Here is a 21,313-nt window from a genome sequence, read left to right as displayed (position 1 = left end):
ATAACTGACAGCCGGGCCCTAGAGGTTTAGGGTACGACACCGGGGACAGATTGCCAGAATATTACAGACTTGCTGTATTCACCTTCATAAGAGCTAAACAATGTGCTGAGTCAAACCAGCTTGGCAGAGCATTTCTGCCAAAGGTGGAGTCAGTTGGTTTGCACACTATCCTCTTGAGGTCCCTGGGGTCTGGTGGTGACGCCTCAGGGGCCACCTCGGGGTAGAGAAGAGGGGAGGAGGTGGGAGGTGGCAAGGAGAGTTTTCCAAATGCTTGACTCACATCTAACTCAGTGCTTCTCAAACTTTGCTGCGCATCAGAACCCCTCGAGAGTGTAAGAACCCAGATGCCCTGGCCGCACCACAGAGCTATTGAATCAGATTCTCTGGTGGTGGGTCTCCGGCCTCGGTGGTGCAAAACCTCCCTGGTGAGTACAGTGTAAGGCCAAGTTTGAGAACCACTGAACTAGCTTATATAATAGGTCTCTGTAAGATTTTTCTTGCTGAAAGTGTTCCTGGGCTTTAAACGTGTCTAGACAGTGTTCTCTATCTTTGGACGGTATCAGAATCACCTGGGGAACTTGGTAAACACACACAAGCCACACACACACTCTCCTATATCCACAAGCTGGGGCGTCTGTGTTCTTATGAGCTCCTCAGGGGATTCTGAGACACACCAAAGTTGGAGAACCACTAGGGAGAGAGAATATCCGAGTGGGAGGGAGTGGAAGGATCCATGACCAGGGGCAGCTCACAAATCCATGACTCCTTGGGCCCAGAGCCAGAAAAGAAAATAAGTATTCCTATTTGGTTTTATGACTGTGAAGCTCTATCTCCTACATCACTGTGTTGGAACTTAACACCCTATAGGTATTATTATTATTACCACCCCATTTTACAGATGTAGGAACTGAGGCACACCGATAGGAAGCAGCTTGCCCAAGGCCACGTGGAATTTGAACCCCAGATGTGCCTGACTCCAGATCCTGAGAGTGGGATGGAGTCATGGTTTTTCTTCTGTGACCCAAAGTCTGTTACAAGGAGAACCAGAGAGATCCATCTATGTCTTAACTCAGATCATCGTCTCTTGGAAGTGGCTCCCAAGTTCCTGCTCAGACACTCAGTCTCGTGTTCACAAAGAAACGCTCCCGGTTCACACTCTCCCATTCACGCTCCTCTTGTTTTCCTGAGGGGATGCCTACAGCCCCCTCCTTTCTCCCAGAACTCTGGAATTAGCCCTAATTGTACAACTAACGAGCAGAATTTTTAGTGCCATAATGCATTTTGGTGGGACTATATACATCTTCTCCGTACCGTGCCCAGTTTCCCCTTTCCAGTAGCTTTGCAACTGCAAAAATCATATGTTGACCACAGGAATCATGTAATGTTTGCCTTTAGTTCAAAATTCTGCATGATCCAAGTACTTTTGGCAACATCTGTGAAAATCCACACAAAAAAAGGGGGCAAAAAAGTGGGAGATTTTTCTCATTAAAGAATATGTTGTCTTCTGAGTTTAATGTTGGCAAAATAGAAGTCTGTTTCTTAGACTTTGAACACGTGTTTTCAGAGCCACATTAATTGTGTGCAGCAGAGTGCAGCCCTGTCTTGTGCCTGACCATATAAGTATCTAAGGAAGAGTCTGCATTCCTAGTTCTTGGCAAACATGAAATTGCTTTCAAGAAAACGCATGCAAAAGCAGTTATGATTATGAATGGCTTTGGCAGCTACCATCCTACATTATTAATTTTGTAATGCCGTCAACCTCCTCTTTATCCATATGTGATGGGAAGCCTGTGCAGTCAGAAGGAAGCCCAGTGTGGTGTTTGTGAAATGGTTGAGGGTTTCAGAATGCTGGCAGTACTCTGCTGCGTTCAGGGCTGTCCTCTCGCTGCCCCCAGTGACCTCGCTGGGCATTGGAATCTGCTCTGACCTTGCCTCTGAGATAGTAACTGCTCTTCTGGAAGCCTGCAGCAGACCTGATAAGTCACCAGCAGGGTGTTATCTAAAGCAAACGAAATGAGCTTCATTTGGAATCTGCCACTCTTCCTCAAGGTGCTGGGAGCACGTGATGCATCAGTGTGAAAGGGGCCCTCCCGTCGTCTCTAAGGAAGTGCATGGGCTGCAAAACCCAGCATTCGTTCCAAGCTTTACAGTTTGCAAAATATTTCCAAACCCGTGGTATCTTTTGAACTCATGATGATCCGTAAAGGAGGTGGGTCATGGCTGTGATTAGATCCCTTTTCCCAACAGGGAGAGAGAATTTCGGAGAGGTTAAATGACATTTAGTCTCTTCTGCCTCTTTTACATAATCACCCTTTCACTCCCTCCCTCACTCCCCCAAACACCTCCTTGTCCCCTGGGTCCCCCAGGCCCCTGCCCTGTACTGCATTATCAAAGGCCCTGGTGTTTTCCCTGCTGCTGGCCGGTACCTGCCAAGGTGTAACTCTGCAGTTCCCACACTGTGCCGAGGTGCCTGGGGTGCTGCTGTGACCCCACAGGAGCTCAGCCCATTCTTTTGAATATTTGAGGGAAACAGCAGGGCAGGCCAACTGTCCGGCCTCATGTGAGAGGGGTGAACGGATCACTCTACATTCCTTTAGATGATGTCATCTCTTTGCAAAGTCAGGTTTTCAGTGTTTGCGGTGATGGAAGCGAGCACCAGTGAGAGTGAGTGTGGACCAGGAATTGAAGGTGGCAGTGTCCAATCGGATCTCAAGGTCTCAGAAGTTGTACAGTGCCCAACAGGAAGACTGTGGGCAGCCTGGAACAGCAGGGCCTGGAATCCGTGTCAGATGTTTGCTGACCCTTCAATGAAGGCTCCCTCCTGCTCCCAGGTAACCGCCCCACACCACCCTGGCCCTTGCCTCCTTCCCGGCTGGTTCCCACACTGTGAGAAACAGTGGATGCTGCCCTGGGGTTCAAGAGCTATGAAAGGCAGAACTGGGACCAAGGGAGACGCTTCCTTGAGGTGAAAAGCTCACAGGGAATTCCTGCCATCTCCACATTTCCATGCTGGCCTGTGAGTGTTGCCTGATCTTGGTACCCTGGCCACAGCTGATGGGACCCATTATCAGTCAGTTACTCAGGCCTGATGTTGAGTGGGACTAGAAACAACAGCTTCCCAGGACTTTGAGCTCTAAAACCAGACATTCCTGGTTCAAATCCTGGCTCCACCACATACTAGCTGGGTGACTTTGGGAAAATTATATAATCTAGCTAAGATTTCGTTTCCTCATCTGTAAAATGGGAATAATAATAAATGACCTTATAAGATTATTGTGATGATTTATTGAATCACCTTATGTAAAGTATTAAGCACGGTGCTTAGTCTTCAACATGTGGTAGCAGTTTATCATCTTCATCATCACCATCACCATCATCGTCTTCATCATCATCATCTCATTGGAAACAACAAACCTGTGAAGTGGCATGAAGAGAGGTTACCATCTCCATTTTGCAGATATGGAAACTGAGGCTCAGAGAGGTTAAGTTTTCCCTGCTGCTGGCCGGGAAAGGTTAAGAGGTTAAGTCTGACCTGCCTCAGGTTACACACACAGGAACAGCCGGGCCTCCAGACCCAGGTGTGCTTCCTTCACCGGGCACTCCCTCTGTTACAGCCCATCGCTCCCTGCTTCATCCGGCCCCCACCTCCTGTCCCACTCTGACTGAGGTTGCCCTACCATGTTCACATGTATGTCCTGCCGCCCTCACCTCCTGGATCCCGCATGTCAGACAGCCGCTGGAGGGCAGGACAGCTCTGAGCAGATAAGGTGGAACCTTCTGGGCCTGGGGATATCTCCTGAACGGACACGTACTTGCTACCTGTTTTTGTGACCCCTGGCCCTCCTGGCAGTGTTGGTGGTTTCGTCTCAGAGACTCTGGAGCCAGCATCCTGAGGAATGAGGCACAGGGAGTCTGTCCCCATGGAGCCCCATTGTCATTACCTTGCACAGCAGCCGCCAGCAGCAGCTGACAGGTATTTTGGGGTGTGGGGAGTGCCGTTTCCACTGAGCTTTCAGAGGCTGTGATTCCGAAAGCAAGAACCGTTTCCCACAGGTCTGCCACCTTGTAGAATAGGCTGTCACTTGGTAATCCTTTTTCTCTACCCAAAATTGTCCTACTGTCATCCCCACCTCACCAGGAGGAGGGTCTGGAACATGCCGGGTCTTGTCAGAGGCCAGTTTGGGGTCATCCTGTGTATTGGTTACTTTTTGCTGTGTAACAAACTACTTTCAAACTTAGTAGCTTAAAACAGCAACAATTTATTATTGCTCACAGTTCTGTGCGTTGGTTGGGTGGTGATTCCGGTCCTGGCTGGTTTGGCTGGGACCAGATGGTCTGGGGTGGCCTGACTCACATGTCTGGTCCTCAGCTGGGACAGTGTATTAATCAGGCGCTTTTATTTTCTGTATTTTTGACGCTTTGACATCTTGGAGACTTGCACACCCTGGAGGGAGCCAATTTCTAGAGATCCTAAATGACTGTCCTGCAAGGGCGCACCTTTCCTGTGGAAACCAACCGATCCAGAGCCCGTGTTCCTCCCAGCCACCTCCTTTATGGAGCTCTTGTGCTCCGGGCCACTATTCCCCTGTCCTAGTCACCCAGGGAAGGTACCAGACAACTAGGGACAGTCCCCATGCCCCAGAGCCACTGAAATTATTCAAACTAGCCAATCCTCAGCCTGCTTACCCTGCCTCGCCTATTCCTTCCTGTGGAAACCACAATAAAGGCTCCTGCCCATGTTTCCCTCCTGCTCCCTCTGCTCCTGACTGACCCTGGTGCTTCCCCGTGTGGCCCCCCCTGGTGTGGTGTGCCCCTTTCTCTTGGGAACTGTAAGAAACTGTCTGTCTTATCAATGGTGTCATCTCTTGATCTGTTGGCTTCATCACACCTGATCATAATAAAATCTACATTTTAAAACAGACAGCAGGTAGGATGGCTGGCTCTTTCTCTCTACATGATCTCTCATCCTCCAGGAGGTTAGTCTGGGCTTCTTCCCATGGGATCTCAGTGTTCCCAGCAGCAAGAGAGGGCAAACTTCAACATGCAGGCACTTCCAAACTCCTGCCTGGTCGCACTTGCTATTGTGTCAGATGGCCACGCCCAGATTCAAAGGGTGGAAAGAAATAGACTCGACCTCGTAGTGGGAGGATCAGCAAAGTAACTTTGCAAAGGGGTGTGCATACAGGGATGGGAATAATTTGCTGCCATTTGTACCATATGCTCTGCTCTATGTGTCTTTGGGCAAGTGGCTTCTTTTTACTCAATTTCCTTTTCATCACCTTTACAGTGGAGTAAAAATTCCTGTCCCTTACAGGGCTGCTGAGAGGGTCAACACACCACAAACTATAAAGTACCGTGGAGATTGAAGGGTTTGTTGTTCTCTGACATCCCTACCATGTGTGTCACATTTTGAGTTGAGAAAGATCCAAGTGTTTAGATCTTAAGAAATAGTTTTGTTATCACACAGCTTGGACAGAAGGACAGTTTCCTGAGATTTAGGTTGGTGAGATCCTGACAAGTGTCTGACAAGATGCCACCCTATTCTTCTTGTAAAGAATACATATTGGTTGGGGCCGGCCTGGTGGTGTAGTGGTTAAGTTCATGCGCTCTGCTTCAGTAGCCCGGGGTTCACCGGTTCGGATCCTGGGTGCAGACCTACGCACCACTCGTCAAGCCATGCTGTGGCAGCATCCCACATACAAAATAGAGGACGATGGGCATGGATGTTGGCTCTGGCTAATCTTCCTCAGCAACAAAAGGAGGATTGACAATGGATGTTAGCTCAGAGCCAGTCTTCCTCACACACACACAAAAAAACTAAGAAAACCCCATGTTGTTTATGGTCTTAGTTGAGGTTCTTGATCCCATCTCTCAGTTCAAGATCCTAGGAGAGAAAATCTGGTTGGGCAAGTTTGGAGCAGGTGTTACACCCCTGGTCCCACCATGCCAATCGAAGGGGCATGGTCATGGGTACTGAATGCAGTTTGATATCTGTCTTGACCCTGATCCTTTAAACCAACTGACACACTAATTCTTAGCAACCAGTTGATCATAAAATCGAATGTGAATCCCCACCACAACTCTCTTGCTCTGGATATTTCCTGCTTGTTCCTGACTTGTTTCCACTTGTTCCCTCTGCTTCCTGTATAGTTCCCGACTCTTGGCCCTCTCACATTTATTATCTTGCTCGTGTACTTTCCTTCATGGTGTTTTTCATCTGAAATTGCTGACCCCTGCATCTCAACTCTTCTAGAAGGCCTTTTGCTTGGATACACCTTCTGATCCAGAACAACAATCAACAATGGATTTAGTTGAGATTTAGTTCTTCTGGACTGAGTTGAGACTTGGGGTGCAATAGCCATCCTGGCTGACTCCTTGGGACTCAGCTTGCAGCCTTGGTCCACTCACTCCACTACAAGATGTGGGATTTAGACAATTTATGTGTCTGTTTCTCTGTCTAGACCATAATCCCCTTGAGGGCAGGTGGCATGTCTCCAGATGTTGTCCTTTTGTCACTATGGGAATAACGGAATCAAGGGGGATGTAGAACAAAGATAGGATAGATTTGTGCTGGACACTTGTAATAAACATGTGTTGTTTCATGGCTGCCAGCATCCAAAACTCTCTTTTATTTGGGGGAAATCCTTCATTGATGAGAGGCACGGTCCTGCCTCCCCAATCAGAGCACTAAGGGGACCAAACATTCCCTTTCCTCAGCCTCTCGAGCATTTGTGACCCAGCCTTGACCAACCAGATGCTCCCACCTTGAACTCTGAATCTTGAGGGAGTCTCGTGAGAAATAATTCATGCAGGAGCAGTGGAGAAGCTGCGAGTTCAGCAGAGGTCACAGCTGGTCTCTGATGGCAGCTGTGCCACAGGAAGGATCTAACCCAGCTATTCCAGTGGCCTGACCTGGGCTGTGTTTTTGCCACCTGGCCTCCTGGTTTCTGCCTGTTTTTTGAGCTTGGTTCTCCATTTTTGTGATAAAGTCAGAGAATGGTGCAGTATCTATCAATAAATTCCTTCTTTTGCTTCAGTGAGTTAGAGTAAATTTTTGTTTTTGTTTCTGCAATTGAAAATCTGATTGATGCAGCCCACAAATAATAATGATCAATGGCTTCCATTCACCAAGGACATACCAGATACCAGGCAGGGCACCAAGCACTTCGTATAGATGATATTTAATCCTTACAACAATGCCAAGTGGGAGTTATTATTTTTCTCAATTTTCAGATTATACTCAGAGAGGCTTTTATGAATGACGCCGCTGTCAACATTCTTGCTTGTCTTCCTGGTGTTCGTGTGCACGCATTTCTGTTGTGTATATATCTAGAAATGGAATTGCTAAGTTATGAAGTACAGATATATTCATCTTCATTAGCTAATGTTCAACTGTTTTCTAAAATGCTCTTACAAATTTATACTCTCATCAGCACTTGTATGAGGTTCCAGTTTCAAGATCCCATGTGAAGGGATCCTGGCCAACGTTTGATATTATGTCTTTTTTATATTAGCCCTCTGGCAGGCGTTTGGTGGTATCTCATTATAGCTTAATTTGCATTTCTATCCTGCCCAATGAGATTGAGCACCTTTAAAAGAATGTTTTTACTTTTTTCAAATATTGAGCACATAGTACAGAGAGTTCCCATTTACCACTCTTCCCTCTTGCCCTGGAACACACACACACACACACACAATCACACACAGAGTTTTCCCCTGTTATTAACATCTTGCATTAGTGTGGTACATTTGTTACAACTAATGCACTAATATTAATACATTATTATTAAGTAAAATCCCAAGTTTACATTAAGGTTGATTCTCTGTATTGTATAATTCCATACATGTTGGCAAAGGCATAATGTCATGTATTCACCATAACAGTATCATACAGAATAGTTTTGCTGCCCTAAAAATCTGTGCATTGTCTATTCATCTCACCCCATTTGCTCTGAACCTCTGACACCCACTGATCTTTTTACTGTCTCTATAGTTTTGCCTTTTTCAGAATATAATCTAGTTGGAGTCATACAGTATGTAGACTTGTCAGACTGGCTTCTTTCACTTAGCAATATGTATTTAAGGTTCCTCCGTGTCTTTTCATGACTTTGTAGCGAATTTATTTTTATCACTGAATAATATTCCATTGTTTGGATTGATATCCAAAATGTCCATAGTTTATCTATTCACATATTGAAGAACATCTTGGTTGCTTCCACATTTTGGTAATTATGCATAATGCTGTTACACAATCTGTGTGCAGGTTTTTGTGTGGATGTAAGTTTTCAGCTCATTTGGGTGAATGCCAAGGAGCGTGATTGCAGGATCGTATGATAAGAATATGTTTAGTTTTGAAAGAAACTGCCAAACTATCTTCCAAAGTGGCCATTTTGCTTTCTCACCATCAGTGAGTGTGAATTCCTCTTGCTTCACATCTTCATCAGCATTTGGTGTTGTCAGTTTTGGGATTTTAGCCATTCTAATATGCAAGTAGTGGTATCTTGTTTTAATTTGCGATTCTCTGATGACATATAAGTTTGAGCATCTTTCCACGTACGTATTTGCTGTCTGTATATCTTTATTGATGAGTTGTCTGTTTGGATCTTTGCCTATTTTTATACTGGGTTGTTTGTTTTCTTATTGTGGAGTGTAAGAGTTCTTTGTATATTTTAGATACAAATCCTTTATCAGATGTGTGTTTTGCAAATATTTTCTGTCGTCTTTTCATTCTCTTGACAGTTCTTTCACAGAGCAGAAATTTTTAATTTTAATGAAGTCCAACTTAGCAATCTTTCTTTCATACATCGTGCTTTTGATATTGTATCTAAAAACCCATCACCAAACCTAGATTTTCTTTTATGTTATCTTCTAGAAGTTTTATAGTTTTGCATTTTATGTTTAGGTCTCTGATTCATTTTGAGTTAAATTTTGTGAAAGGTGTAAGGTCTGTATCTAGATTTATTTTTTTTGCACATGGATGTCCAATTATTCCAGCACCATTTGTTGAAAAACTATCCTTTTTCCATTGAATTGCCTTCACTTCTTTGTCAAACATCAGTTGACTCTATTTGAGTGGGTCATTTCTGGGCTCTCCATACTGTTCCGTTGATCAGTTTGTGTATACTTTCACCAATACCACACCATCTTGACTACTGTAGCTTTATAGTGAGTCTTGAAGTTGAGTAGTGTCAGCCCTTCGATTTTATTCTTCTCCTTCAATATTGTGTTGGCAATTCTGGGTCTTTTGCCTCTCCATATCAAACTTTAGAATCAGTTTGTCGATACCCACAGCATAACTTGCTGGGATTTTGATTGGGATTGTGTTGAATCCATAGACTAAGTTGGGAAGAATTGACATTGTTGAGCACCTTTTGATATATTGATTTGCCATTTGGATGTTCCTTTTTTTGGAGGGAGGGTGACGTACCTGTTCCAATCTTTTGACCATTTTTCTTTTTCTTATTGGTTTGTATAAGTTCTTTATGTATTCTGGAAAAAAGTTCTTTGTCTTTATATGTGTTACTAATTCTCATTCCGTGGCTTGCCTTTTCAGTCTATTAATGATGTCTTTGGGTGAATAGAAGTTCTTAATCTTAATTTTATTCAACTTATCTATTTTTATTCATGGTTATATATTGCATGACCTGTTTAAGACCTCAAAATTATGAATAAATTCTCCTATGTTATCTTCTAAGCAGAGATCTGCAAACTGTTTCTGAAAAAGGTCTGATAGTAAATATTTTAGGCTTTGTGGGTCATGTGGTCTCTGTCACAACTACTCAACTCTGCCATTGTAGTGTGAAAGCAGCCATAGCAATATGTAAACAAATGGGTGTGTCTGTGTTCCAATAAAACTTAATTTACAAAAACATTCAGTGGGCCAGATTTGTCTCATGGGCCATAGTTTGCTGAACCCTGTTCTAGAACAGTGCTACCCAATGTAATTTTCTGTGGTGATGGCAATATTCTGTCTGTGCACTGTCCAGTGCAGGAGCCACAAGCCATATGTGGCTATTGTGCACTTGAAATGTGGCCAGCGCAACTGAGAAACTGAATTTTTAATTTTATTTAATTTTAATGAATTTAAACTTAAATAGCCACATGTGACTAGTGGCCACTGTACAGGATAGTGCAGTTCTAGAGGTATATTGTCTTTTATTTAGATCTTTTCTCAATGCCAGAAGGACAAACAGAATAATCAGATGAGGACCCAACACTTGAAAGCTTCCAGTTTAGAAGGGGAGCAAAGACACGTAGCCAAGAGACTATCAAATCAAAACTATTAAGTGCCATAAGAAAGACTCTCCATAATTCAGCCAACACTTTGTTATCATTTACTGTCTCCCAGTATGCTGGGCCTTAGGGATATATAGTAAATAACATATGGTCCCCATCCTCAAAGAGGCTAATTATCAAGTGAAGGCAGCGGGATTCCTTATGACGGGGACAGGAGGCGGGGGGGGTGGTGAGGGAGGTTTTGGGAGGCTTTGAAAAATGGATAAGAATTTAGCAACTAGAAACGAGACCATTCCAAAGGCACTAGGAAGAAAACTCCTATGATAACCTCCATTAACATAGTGAGAGCATTTGATAAAACTCAACATCCTTTCATGTTAAAAACAAAACACTTTAACAACCTAGGAATAGAAAGGAACTTCTTTTACCTGGTAAAGGGCTTCCACCAGAACCTACAGAAGACAAGCACACCACAACTAATGTTGCGATATTGAGAGCATTCCCTTTAAAATTAGGAACAAGTTAAGGATGTCTGCTAATACCACTTCTTTTCTACACTTTACTTTTAAAATGAGGAAGCTGGTCTAGATCTCCTCCAGCGCTGGTGATTTAGGATGCCAAGTACCAGCCTCTCTCCTTTTGCTCACTAGTGTGTTTGCATTTGCCCCAGACCATCTCAACCATGCTCACTGCCTGACTGCATCCTGCCAAGTTCAGTCTCATCCAAAGGAAGCAGAATTAGTGGATGAGACAGGACAAGACAAAAATAAGTGTAATATGTATCCACAAAGAAATAAGAAGAACTATTAGAACATGAAGCAGGGACAAGCAGTGATGAAGAAGATATCAGACAAGGAAAACCTAATAATTGAAATAACAGACTCAATACACAGGTTAAGGAACAGAAAGGAAAAAGCAGAAGAATAATGTATCAGTTAGCTTTTGCTGTGTAACAATCCACTACCAAACTTAGTGGCCTAAAACAGGAGCTGTTTATTACTGCTTATAGTTTACTGGGCAGTTCTGTTGGTCTGGGTCAGCCTCAGTTGATCTCAGCTGAGCTTGCTTAGGCGTCTATGGTCAGCTGGAGGGCCAGCGGGGGACTAGCTGGTTTAAGGTCATCCCGCTCACATGTCTGACAGTTGTCTGGCTGTCAGCTGGAACAAGGGGCTGATTGGGCTATATATCTCTTATTATCTAGTAGGCTCACCTGGGCTTGTTCACATGGTGATGTCAGGATTCTAAGAGAGAGAGAGAGAAAGAGAGAGAGTATGTGAATGGTCAAAATGTATCACAATGCCAGCCAGTCAAGGATGGGGAAATAGACTCTCTCTATTGATGGGAGGAGCTGCAAGGTAACACTATAAAGGGCATAGACAAAGGAAGAAATGAAGGATTGTGGCCATTCTTTCAGTCTACTAAAGTGCATTCTCTCACCTTCCATCCTCTAAATGTTATTCACGTTCCTCCCACATGCAAAATATGTTCACTCCCATCCCGGCACCCTAAAAGATTCTCATCAAACTATGGTATCAAACGAAGTCCAGGATCCCATGACCTGTATCAGTTCCAATGAGACTCCTCAAATGTGGCTCCTCTTCATTTGGAGACTCATGAACCAAGACGATAAGTTATCTGATCTACACATACCTAAATGCATTAGTAAGACAGGCAAAGGGTAAATGTAATGGATGTGTTTTTTCAAAATGGGGAAGAATGCGGAACAAATAGCAGTCACTGATCTGTAGCAATGGTGAACTCCAGCTGGGCTGATGTTAGCTGGTCTTCCACCATGACAATAGGGAATAGTCCTTGATTAGGTCTAGGTTCTTCTCCCTAGTCTGTTTTTCTCTCTGGCTCTCAGATCCACCCTCTGGGACTCCCAAGAAATTGGGCCTACATTTGCAGCTAGGTAGCTTTCTCAATCTGCTTCCTGCCTATAGAAAATTGGGAACCTAGGAGCCCTTTTACAATTTAAACAATTTCAGATCCCAGGTCCTTTTAATCTAGGCTGGCAGCACTTTCACATGTTCAGCTCCTTTAAAAGCGGTGTGGGCTTCCTATGAATATGATTTGAGTTCAGTTCATTTGACAAAAGTCACACCCACAGCTGTTTTTGAGATGACCCTCCTTTAGATTTATTCACAGCTACTTTGGGCTTGTCAGGCAGCCATGGGACAATGTCCTTAAAATTCCTAGGAGCCCTTTTGAAGGGGGGTACTGAGGGAAACAACTTAATTCTCTCAGAGGTCTTAACAAAGGGTCTTTTAGTCACATGTGCACGTCTGCAACTTTCCCTTGCACAAAGCTTCCTCTGGCTTGAAAACCTCCTGCCTGGACAATGACAGTTCTTCTGGTCATGGTGTCCAAAGCAGGCTCCTCTTTGGACATGCAGTATGAGTATTGCCTGCAAAGTGTGCTAAGAGAGGCACCATGAAGATTCCATTCTCAGCCTGGAAAATCTTTTTTATTTTTCCCGTGCCTGAATTCCTTCCACAGAGACTCACTGTTTTGGGTTAAGCATTAACCTGTCAAGGGATCTCCCATGTATGGCCATTGTCATGGATAAAGTGCATTAATTACCTAGCTCAGTGCCTGGCCTTTAGGAAGTGCTCAGCATATCTTAGTCCCTCCTCCCCGTGCGCTCCTACTTTCCCTAAGGATCCCCTCTTACACTTTATATTAATTACATCACTGGAGGGAACATGGTGAGGCATTGTCACCTCAGTGTGAGTGAGTTTGTTGGTCGGTCTCCTGAACATTTATTGAGTGCCAGGCACTGTTCTAGGCACTGAGACTATGGCTCTGAGTAAGTCAGCTGTTGTCTCTTCCTTTTTGGAGCGTACAGTCCAGTGGGGGCAGATAGATGGAAAATAAGAAAACAACCCATCACATGATGACAGATTGTGATAACCTCGTGATGGGAACAAGGTGAGGGGGCTGCAGCAGGGCAGCTGGGGAGCCCTGCTGTCTGGTGAGAGCAGAGACTGGGGAGGAGGGGGAGGGAGGCTAGAGAAAAAGAGACTGAGGATGGTCCTGTGCCTCCTCCACAGTTTTGCCCAATGACTGCAGAAAGGACACTTTAGTTCAAATAAACAAATAAATCTAGAGAAATATGATCTGTCATAGCAAACTCAACACCATTAGTCATGATTCTCTCAAGGATCAGAGCAACGGACTTGGATGTCAGGAGCCCTCAGTTCTAGTGCCAGCATAGCCCCCAACTCCTGAGTGTCCTTGGGTGAGTCCCCTCCCCTCCTGGGCCCCTGGCTCCTGGAGTCTAAACTGAGGGGCCGAGAATCAGTGCAGTCTGAGCAGCCACGGCATCAGGAAATGACCAGCGCCTTCCATGGGAGTTTAAGCCCCAGAAAGGCAGACGGCTGCTGGCCACCCAGTTTCTAGCTATTAGAATTCCCCCTTCTCCACCCAGCTGTGCAGTTTCCCCGCCTCACTTCATTGAGTTCCAGCTCTAGGCCATCTTTTCTTTTAAGTGTCTAGTCATAGTCTAGACAGTTGGCAAATCACGGTGCCCCTGGTGCAGTGATGATCTGGCATGGATGCTGTTCCAGAAAGTCATTGCTCACTCTTGGTTCAATCCAAGTGCTTGGGGAGTGCCTGCTGTGTTCTGTGCTTTTAAAACTTCCCCTCTCCAAGAATAAGCGCAGATAATAATAATAAACATCACGACATGAGCCACCATTTATTAAGTACCTACTGTGTCCTCAGTGATTGGGATCATTGCATTTAATTCTCACATCAAGCCTACGAAGTGGGTACCGTTGCCACAATGTCATAGATTAGGCAACTGAAGCTCAGAGAGGGTAAGCCAGCCAGTGGTGGAGGTGTGATCCTGATCTGGGAGCATCTGACTCCAGAAGGCCAGTCCTTGGTCTTGTCGCCATGCTGTTGGGCAGTTCTTTTCGCTGGCTGCATGGAAGAACAGTAGGAAGACCAGGTAAAGGTGAGGTCTGCCTCCGCCCAAGACCCTGCTTGTCTGGATCCTCCACCTTTGCCAGGCTCCACTTTGCTCCCCCAAAGGATTGTTGCTATTTTGAAGGAGGCTGGAAGCAGGAGCCACCATGACAGGTGTGATTGTGCCAGGTCCTTTTAGAAATAAACATCCCAGGAGCAGGGCTGTGAGCCTTGTCTCTGATGATGCATAACTCAAGCAACACTATTTCATTCATCTCTGTGTCTAGTCCTTCGGTGGTTCACAGGTGTGTCATGGGACGGGACTCTGAGATATGGCTGTTTCCAGCTGAAGTGACTGGTCATCAGGATGTTTCAGTTACAACGTCCTCGCATGCGAGGACGTTGGGATTGGCCTTTCTAGCAGCATAACAATGCCTTCAAGACACTGACTCTTTCCATGTCTTCACTCTGTTATCCCACTGTCAGCTTGCTCCAAGGCTGGTTCTGCTCTTGGTCAAAGGACACCTGCCAGCAGCTGCAGGGGCTGCACCCTGGGGAGAAAGGCACTGCTTTCCAAGGCTCTCTCCTAAGACGGAAGAAACCTTCTCCCCAGAAACCCCCCAGGAAACCTTTCCTTGAACCTCACTGCCCAGAAGGGAATAGGACCCGCATTGTGCGCTTAGATTAATGAGACCCACACTTCTTCCTTGAGTCATTCATGAGTGCTGTTGAGGATGGGTGGCGAGCACAAACTCCGGCTTCTGTGAGGATGGAGGAGAATGGTTGCCTGGGAGGAAGCCAAAAGTGTCCACTGCTCAGTGTCACACTGGCCTGCACTGGAACTCTCTGAACCTGCAGGTGAACTTATTAATTAACCTCTGACGCCAGGGAGGCAGTGGCTTGTTTGGAGACTCAGGTGCGAGGCGTGAGGGTCGGTTCTCCACAGCCCGGGCGGACGGAGAGGAGGCCGTGAGCTGGGGCTCGGGACAAGATCCGGGAGGGTGGCAGGGCGCTCACACATATTTTGCTCAAAGCTCAGTCCTCGCTGACTTCATCTAATGAGGAGCAGCTGGCTGCGGGGTGGGGCGGGTGGGAGAGCCTTCACAACGATAGGTTCTTGAGCCCTTTGACTCAGCAAGTCAAGGGTCCAGGAAGCTGCATGTTTCCCCAACTCTCCAGGTGATTCTTATGCTCACTGCCCTGGAGCCACGGCAAAGCCGCAACATTGCTCTAGAAAGGAAGCCAGGAGGCCGAGTCCCAGGGTGCAGGAGTCGCCGTCACAGTTCAGCACATAGCTGGCATTTGGGGGCCAGGCTGAGGGAGTTGGTCCCAGCGTGGCGACAGAATCTAGGTGCTGTTGAATTCTCATGGGTCAGGCCAAGCAGTGGGTGATAACGTTCAGTCATTGCTTTTTCTCAACATTTATTAAACCCCTTTACATGATAAGCCCTAAAGATACAGCTAAAAAAGCCCCCATGCTCAAAATGTAGCATGTTGGGGAAACACAGACATGAAGACAGACAGTTACAACACGGCACGATAAACATCGTAATGAACCACAGGGCTCTGGGAGCAGTTGGGAGAGGCCTAATCTTAGTCTAGGCGGGTGGATTGGTATTGTAGAGCTGCTATAACAAATTACCACAAACCTGGTGGCACAAAACAATAGAAATTTATTCTTTTACCAGTCTGGAGGCCAGACTCTGAAGTCAGTTTTGCTGGGCCAAAATCAAGGTGTCAGCAAGACCATGCTCCCTCCAGAGGTTCCAGGGGAGAATGTATTCCTTGCCTCTTCTGGCTTCTGGTGGCTGCTGCCATTCCTTGGCCTGTGGCCACATCACTCCCATCTCTGCCTCCATGGTCACATTGTCTCCTCCTCTTGTGTGTCAACACTCCCTCTGCCTTCCTCTTTATAGGGATACATATGATTGCATTTAGGGCCCACCCGGATAATCCAGGATAATCTGCCCGTCATAGGATCCTTAATTTAATTGTCTGCGCAGACCTTTTTGCCCTTTCAGGTAACATTTGCAGGTTGCAGGGAGCAGGACCTAGATATCTTTGGGGGCCATTACTGAGCTTACCACAGGAGTCGAGAGGAAAGGAGACTCTTGACATGAGTCCATAAGGAGATGTAGGAGTTAGCCAAAAGAAGCAGATAGGGAAGAAAGAAAGACCCCCCACCCCTGCCCCTGCAGCAGATACATAAGCAACAAACTTAAACTCTGAGAATTGCAAACAGTTTTTATGGACTGAGGCTCCCAGCACAGGAGAAGGGATCCAAGATGGAAGGGCTGGAGGAGGTGGTTAGGGCCAGATGGTGAAGGTCCTCAGCAGTGGACCATGTTCCATGGCTAATGGGGAGCCAGCAAAGGCATGTAAGTGCCTGAGCAATGCCATCAGTGTTGCACTCTGGCTGTACTGTGGAGAATGGATTCTAGGGCCACCACTGCTGAAGACACAGGGACCATTTAGGAGGACTTTGCAATGACCCCAGGGGGAAAATGATTAGACCTGAATGAAGCAAGTGAATCAAGAGCAGTGGATGGATTGGATGGGGAGAATGAGAGCAACATGAGAGTCAATAAGTTTCTGGTATTCATTGATTAAGGGACCCTGGAGGGGAGCGCCTGAGGAAGGAGGGGACAGGTAAAGACTTGCCTATGGATGCCTTGATTTGAAGTGGTTATGGGTCACTCAGGCGTCTAGGAAGCAGTGGATTAGAAGGGCCTAGAAATAAGGAGAGGAGTCTGGGCTGGAGGTGTAGATTTGGGATGCCTGAGCATGTAGGTAGTAGGTGAAGCGTTGGGTGGGAGTCTGATCACCCCAGGGGCAGGGAATACGAAAGGAGTAGATGGACAGAGAAAGGGGCCTTCTCATGAGAGATTGAGAGGGACAGCTGTAGAGGTAGGAGAAGAAGTCTCAGGACTTAGGGCTTAATACTCTTTGTTTGGTTGGGATCTTTGTGTTTTAAAGAGAGTGACTGGGCAAAGGAAAGGGCTAACCTATGGGAGGGAGATTCGGGGTGAGGAGGCTCTCAAGTCACATACATAGACAATTACCTCTATGTCTCATTGCTGGCCCAGCTGCAGCTGTTAGCCCATCAGCAGCCTCTATGATACCTGATCACCTGTTTGGGATCCAGGGCGGCCCCAGGTACCACCAGGAAACCAGCTGCATTTGTTATTGATTCTTAAAACGCTTTGTGTACCAGCAGTATGGCTGGGGTAGAAACCAGGGATGCTGAATGGACAAAGAGAGAGCCACCTATGCTTCTCAAATGTCCTGTTGCTATTGGTGTGGTGAAGTAAATGTCTCCCCAGAGTCACTTCCTGCTGCTGCCCTTCTATCTCCTCCCACAGAGGTTTTGAGAAATTCTGAGACTCAGATTGTTAGAGCTAATACCTAGATGAGGAATCTGAGACCCAGAGGGTAGAAGTTCCTCCCCTCAGAGGAGCTGGGGCAGATGCCAGGCCCCTGAAGGCTCCATCCGCCAGCCTCAAGTCCCCCCATCAGAGCCCACTGCTGTCTTCTCCAGGCTCCCCTGCCTGGTGCTAAGCTATTGATCACAAGTGTCAATAATAATATACCATTCTACGTCTTAGGAAGTTCTTTTCACATTCCTTATTTGCTCAATCCCCGAACCCATCAAATGATTATGAAAAATCCTGTTAATAGCCAAGAAATCAGGGTCAGAGAGGATCAGGGATTTGCGCAAGACGCAGGAGCAGAACCCGGGTCTCCTTGCTTCTGAATCCCGTGTTCTTCCCCCTCCAGTGCTACTCCCATCACTGGTGGCGGGGCCCAGCACCGACACGCCTGATGGCCTGCTGGAGACTCCAGGGCCCTGTGCCACAGGCCGTTGAGACCTGCTGGGCACTTGTCAGCTGGCCCTTTCAGATGACTTCTCAAATTTGCTCTGGGCTGAGTCTGGGCCATCTGATGGAGCACAGTGTTTTGATGCAGCTGAAGACATGTTTCTTGACTTAAGAAATAAGCTCTCAAGCTTTCAGCTTTAAAAAAAGAAAATCAAGTAACGATACAACAGACATCCCCCCATCCCTGAGGTCTGCCTTGTCCATCCCTGAGTCTCAGACCATCCATCTCCGAGCCTCCCCTGGGGCCTGGCTATCCCTTGCCCAAATCCCTTGTCTCAGCCTGGTGTTTACACAAACTCTTCCCTTACCCCAGCCCAAAGATGGAAACTCACTTGTCTTGTGTCGTCTCCTGTCCTTACCCAGCCCCAATTTGTCTCTCATCTACTTCCTGAGGCTTATCACAGCCTTAACTCCAACTCCATCCCTCACCCAAATACTGAGCCTCACCCCATTTCGGACCTCATCCCATCCCTTGGCCCATCCCCAAACTTACCACCAGCTCTAACACCAACAATCCAACCCTTACCCAAACCCAAATGCCAAACATCACCCAACTTTGACCGCTCTGCATCCTTCACTTCATTCTTGAGCCTCGGGCTAAGAGCGAAGGTGCCTGTTGCTCACGTCACTGGGAAATTTCATGAATGCTCGAAGGTTAATGGGTTCTTTTTTAGGCTAACAAAACAAATGTGGCTGGTAGTTGTCCACAGAGTCAGACTGGCTGCTTCAAGATGACACTGCCCACAGCTGAGGCCAGGCATGGGGAGACATTGTGAGATGACCCTCAGCGGTGTCATTGCACCTGGCTCAGAAGGAGTGAAATTTTGCAGTCATTAAGCTGAGCAGCCACGTGAGTGCTTCGAATGGAGCCTGAGAAAAGGGCTATAATTACTTTATGTAATGACATGAGCCACCTCTGACACAGGAAGTGCAGGCAGAAACCATCCATCTTTTCAAGCCAACAAGAAAGGTTCATTTTCTAGATTGGTCGTGCTCATTAGAACTCAGTATTTTCTATCATTCCAATTGCTCCTTGGTTTGTCTTCTTCGTGCCTGCCTGACTGATTGACTTTCCAAAGCACTTTGGCTCCCTGGAGGATGAAAAGAGATCTGGAAATGCCAGGTGTCCTCTAATTACCACTGGCAGTGCCGTTGGATAGGCCAACCCACTCTCATCTCAACTTGCCAGCAGTAACCAGAGCCATCTTTCTTTGGGAAAATGTCAGCTTGATTAGAAAAAAAAGAACAGTTGCAGTATTTTTTAAAATGAGATTTTTTTTTTTTGCTTCAGTCCCAAGTTAGATTTTTAGTTTGCAGAAACTCCCAAGAACTTCAGCCAAACTAGACCAAAGCTTGATTTAGGTTGGCACATGAAAACCCCCTCCTGTTTCCAAAGTGTTGTATACTTTCCAAAATCATCATCCTATCCATCTTTTGCAGTATCCCTGTGCGGAAGGCATTGTTATTGGCATGTCACAGACGAGGGGGTTAAGTGATTTGTCCAGATAGTTGAGCTTTCTGATCCCCCGTCTCCTGAGCCCTGGCCAGCACAATTGCCACCATGGTATTGACTGCCCAGGGAGGGTGGCTGAGGCCTGGAAAGGCCTGGGTGATGTGTCTGGTACTATTGCCCTGGGAGAGGAGATATGGCTGTAAGCCAGGACTCCATCTATGAAACTGGGACATGATTGCAAACTTGGAAATTCAGTTCCCTTAGCTATTTCCACATATGGAGTGGCTTCATGTGATGTCAACTGAACATCCAGATTTTTGACTGACTTGTTTCTCCTCTGGGTCATTGTTGATATATGGCCTTTTGTAACAGAGAGCCCAGTGCTAGATATCCAGATCTCATTTAATTCTCAGAATAGCACTGCGATGTGGATGCTATTATCCCCACCTTACCAATGAGAAGTTAACTTGCCTGAGGTCCCACAACTTCAGGGCAGAGCTGAGATTCAAGCCAAGATCTGGATTACTCTAATCTACTATAGCATGCCTGTTCTCTGTAACTCTGAAAAAATGGAATTTTAGTCTAAGCTTTTTTCTCGTTTGATTTCTGTGTCCTTCGATGAGTTAACAAAATTCAGTGAATACTTATTGGGTATAAACTTTGGCGGGTTCATGTACTAAAGGGAGGGTGGCAGGGCAAAGAATGCAAAGACTAAAAATAAAAAGGGCAAGGTCTCTGCCCTCAATTTTAACATTGATGAATGAGTAAATTCCTTTCTCTCATGGATAAGAATGCATCCATAAATGGGCGAGTTAGCCTAGGTTTTCCAGAAGGTTCCTTCCAGAGCACATATACCATGATTACGTGATATTGATAGTCTGGAGTCACATGAGGATGGTGCCCAAATCTTCTAGATGCGCGTCTGGGCTTTCATTGTGTCAAAGGTAATCTATCTCACACTTCAGAAAGGTTCCTTGCATTTCACCACCCGTGAGAGGTCCTTTATCTCTTCTAAGCACTATTTTTTGCACAACTGTCTGATCTAGTCCGTATACCAACAATTTGAGCTAGGTGTTGTTGTTATCGCCATTTTAAAAATGAGAAAGCAGTGACTTTAGCCATGTGCCATGTCACAGAAGTAGTCCAAGGCAAGGCTGGGACTTCACACTAGAAGAATCAGTGCAAGAGCTACTGCTTCCCACCATGGGAGTAGCTCAGGCCCTGGGAGAAGCTGGCTGTACAGAGAATGCAGCAAGACCCGGGGCTCCGGAAACACATTCAAAGATGCTCCAGTGGGGTTGCAGGTTGTCTGCTTCCCCACAGACCATTTGGCATTTGTCACACTAGATCTTTTTCATTCTCCTTGTGACTTGTCTGTGAGTCAGTCCTTGATATATGGTAAGACAGACTAGCATGAGATGGAGTCATCCAGGTGATCTTTGGAACTTCCGAGAGGCTTGTTCCATGACACAAGGATACTCAGTCTCCCCGAAGCCCTTCTGTCTAGGGCCGGAAGATGAGTGGAGCCTTTGGCCTCATCTGCAGAAGACAAATGTCCTCACCACTCGGATGATGTCACTTGCGTTTCCTGAACCTTTACAACTTTTCCTGATAGGTGAGCATCATACCTCATAATGGGCTATATCCCTCCCCTTGCAAAGAAATGAGATTGAAGCAAGACTCTTCACCCCCCCAGCTAAAGAGCTTTAAGATGGTATCTTTACATTGGAAAAAAATGCAAAAAACCATCTGGGGGACCAAAATAAGAGTCGATTTATGAAACAGTGAGTTACTGAAAAAATAGAGTTAGTAGAATATATCACACTACTAGCTG

Source organism: Ceratotherium simum, chromosome 5 (genome assembly GCF_057802395.1).
Source record: "Ceratotherium simum simum isolate JZ-2026a chromosome 5, ASM5780239v1, whole genome shotgun sequence".
In the NCBI taxonomy this organism is placed as follows: Eukaryota; Metazoa; Chordata; class Mammalia; order Perissodactyla; family Rhinocerotidae; genus Ceratotherium; species Ceratotherium simum.
This window is presented reverse-complemented; position numbering follows the sequence as displayed.